We start from the raw sequence: 3,705 nt of genomic DNA, 5'->3' as shown, positions 1-3,705 counted from the left end.
TCCATACATCTATCTGTCGGCCATGACCCCTGGGTGTGCCGACACGCGCTACAGGGGCTTGGAAGGGGAGATCATAAGAATTGTTTAGTTAAACATTATAATGATATATATTGGAACTAAATTATACATAAAAATACGGGGTATATGTTCCCTCCCATAGGCTACCTGGGCCTGGTTCCCTTGAACTAGGATCAGGTAAACTTATAAACTAGTATTTGAATAAATGTGCAATGGTAAAGATTAAAATTTAAAGATAGAATATAAATGTTGATTCTTACGGGCTACGAAACGGTGAGGCAATTTGGTCGGAACACCCATAGACAATTTCTTCCATGCCCAAATGATTGTAATCAAATACCTAGTAAATAAACTCACTTTTACTGCGGATCCACCGTCGAAAGCGCTTTCTGATGGTTGCTGCAAAACTGTGGTTAATATGATATTTTGGGTTCGGGTGTATTATTATTGCATTTCGGTTATAAACATATTGGTTCTTGTTATTTTTTTTTTTTTTGATCTGTGCATGGAAGGTTATCTATTTATGGATTTGTTTTAGTTTCATATTCACTCTTCCTCTTGCCCTTCTTTTCCTACTCTATGCTCCCTCACTACTGTTCTTCATTTCTGCATTTCTTTTTTATGTATATGTATGTAAACTTAAATAGCTGTTCTGCTGCTCGGTACTATTCTGCTTACTCTTATGTTAACTTATGTTACTTCTCTCGGCTTATCGCCAGCCCCCTTCGGCTCCGTTGCTGGCGAGCGTTTTTATAGCTCGCTCGCTCTCCTATTGGGCTCTGCCTTTGCTGCTCGCGTGTTCTCTCTCTCCCCCGCTCGCCCCCGCTGGCTCCGCTCGCCCTCTTTATTTTTTTGCGGCATTACCCTTGCAGCTCTGAGTATTGAACTCCAACAACACACTAACTCTTTCCTTCCCTATGTGCTGCGGATCTTAATTGGGCCTTGTTAACTGTATTTGCCATACGGCACGTTTAGGTAGGATTTGCGCTATTTTCCTCCTTTTTCTCCGTTCGTATTTCGCCGGTGCTGAACTTTCCGCTATCGCGGATTATCGACCGTCCCGCTTTGTGGCCGCCGCCTCACCGACGTCGATCCGGCTGCCCGCGAAGGTCGAGCCTCTCTGAATTTTTTCTGCGTCTCTGCTCCCTCGCTCTGTGCTGCGACGGATCAGCTGCTTGGAGCGCCGCTGCTTCGCCAGCCCAAATTGCTAGGCGCCAAATCTAGTGCAGGGAGAAAGAACCGTCTAACGTATTCGGCCCCGAAAGATCTGTGGTAACCCACTTTTTGTTCCTCTTACCCGTCAATCTTGGCCCCAGTGGCCGACCTAGCTTCAGTTATCGTAGTCCCGCGACTTTTGCTTTGCTGCTGCTGGATACCACTCGCGCTTTGACAATATTCTTTTCTTGACTTTGAAACTTTTCATTAATGATTTTTGCTGAGCCTGTTCGGGGCGATGTTGGTCGCTCGACATCCAAATTCCAAAAGGAAGATGGACACGCTCCCATCCACTATGAGACCGGTCGGATCCGCTGGATGACGTTCGAATGTCATCGCTTTCTCCTCTTTCTCTTCACCTGCCATCAGCGTTAACTCACCCCCAGAGGGAGCCAACCTTTCAGAGCACCGTTTAAGAGCCCCTGACTCCAAAACCCCCTGTAGCAGCGAGACTTTGGCTGCCCATACAACGCCGTTGGCGGTCAATTTAGTTTACGCCCTCAGCTACAAGCCTCTTACAGATGTTATACAATTACATGCAGCAAGGTACTTGCAACGACTTGGTGGTCACCCTAATGCGCTAGCCAGACGTCTAATTAACCCGCCAAGGAAAAGAAGACTCAAAAGGAGTCATCCACTGGATCTCCCTACTAGATCCCTCCTATAACATCTCATTAATTTTTTGTAAATATTGTAAATAATGTATTTACCTACTCCATATATGTAACATTTAGTTTAAGTATGTATCTCCAGTGATCAATTGTTTTTCCCCTTAAATGTAAAACTAGATTAAGTTGCCACGAAAGGTAGCAGTAAACTTGTTTACAATAAAATACAAATTTTCCACATGAAAAAAAAAAAAAAAGAAAATATAAGTAATTGCATCAGAAGAGAAGTCGAAATATTTTTTAGCATTGCATGAAATGTGGGATAAAACGAAAGGTGCAGCAATATTCAAATGCCAGCAATATTATTCGAAAATAAAACTAAACGTTGTGTCCAATAAAGCCAAATGAAACGAGGGGGAACGTCGCGGGACCACGAGACTATGATTAACCGCACAGCGCAGTAAGCCAAATCAATGCGGGCCCGAAACATTCAATGTCTGTGACTAAGCTTATCGTTTAGTTGGTTATATCCATTGCATACTCAAAGGCAGTGCCACGTACAATTTATTAAAGAAATAATATACATAAATAAAGAAAAAAAAATTAAGATTAAAAAACCATCTGACTGGGGGCGCCAGTGGGGAACTGTAACAAACAAGTAACTATACACTAGCCGTACCTTGCGCTGCTGTCCGTTTGGGGGCACCAATGTGCACATGTAAAATGTAGAAAGATGTACACTGGCTGGGGGCGCCACTGTTATCCTATCAGAATATTCTCGGTGAATATTGCGTGGGAGGTTGCAAATTTTGCATAGATCCGCCGATATCTCACATGCCACACTCCGCTCAACGCGCAGCACACTTCCTTGCAGCTTCACCATTCATTTCCATATCATAAAAGCCGGCTGCTTGACACTAATAAATCAGAAATTTCACAAAACTCATCGCGGATGCTGATATTAACATCATTGTTTAGCCACTGAGCTTCTTCGGAGGCGTAACTCGATTCATTTCACTAATCACAACAACAACGAGGGGGAACGTTGTGAGTTGCTGCGGACACCGCAACTCTACAGTTATACCCGATACTAAGTCAGTATGGCTCTCCTCCGGCAGACGCCGCTAATATTAAACGACACGACAAAGAGTGCGTGCGAGAGAGACAGAAAATCAGTCTGAGCGTGACGTCGGGCGCTGCGTAGCCACTGCAAATTGATTTGTTCCTATTGGCTATAAAAATGATCTGATCTGATCCAGATTCAGCAATCTGATAGATATGGTCATTATCTATGATTCTGCGTTTTTAGTTTTCTCGAATGTGCAATATTGTGGATGCAACAGATTTTCGTCCTTTGTGGGGGCGGAAGGGGGTGGGGTGAAATTTTGAGATACACGTTTTATAGTAAGATCTAACAGGAGTGCGGATACCAAATTTGGTTACTCTAGCCTTAATAGTCTCTGAGATTTTTGAATATCCCCAGATTTTCGTCCTTTGCGGGGGCGGAAGGGGGTGTGGCGAAATTTTGAAACAAACTCGTCTCGGTCCGATATATTGGGAGTGTGGATACCAAATTTGGTTGCTCTAGCTTTTGTAGTCTCTGAGATCTAGGCGCTGATGTTTTACTCTAAGCAAAGCCGCCTATGCTACGTGTGTGTTAGAGAGAGACAGGGCGAGAAAAAATGAAATTGTTTTCTTGATGCTGGCTATAATAATAATACGATCCAATTCAGATTCCGCAGTCTTAAAGATATGGTAATTCTCTACAATTCTACGTTTTTGGTTTGCTCATATCTTTAAAATTGTGGATGCCACAGATTTTCGTCCTTTGTGGGGGCGGAAGTGGGCGGGGCGAAGTTTTGAA

General features: G+C 43.5%; 1 long non-coding RNA gene across 1 annotated transcript; it reads right to left on the bottom strand.

Moving 5' to 3' along the window:
* Nucleotides 1-874: 874 nt before the first annotated feature.
* Nucleotides 875-1,424, bottom strand: LOC117188175. The gene is made up of 2 exons (XR_004472497.1): nucleotides 1,316-1,424; nucleotides 875-1,238 (listed from the first exon to the last, which is right to left on the bottom strand). It is a non-coding gene; the product is annotated as an uncharacterized LOC117188175 (long non-coding RNA).
* Between the last annotated feature and the right edge of the window lie 2,281 nt (nucleotides 1,425-3,705).

This window comes from Drosophila miranda, chromosome 3, assembly GCF_003369915.1.
Source record: "Drosophila miranda strain MSH22 chromosome 3, D.miranda_PacBio2.1, whole genome shotgun sequence".
NCBI classification, from domain to species: Eukaryota; Metazoa; Arthropoda; class Insecta; order Diptera; family Drosophilidae; genus Drosophila; species Drosophila miranda.
This window is presented reverse-complemented; position numbering and strand designations above follow the sequence as displayed.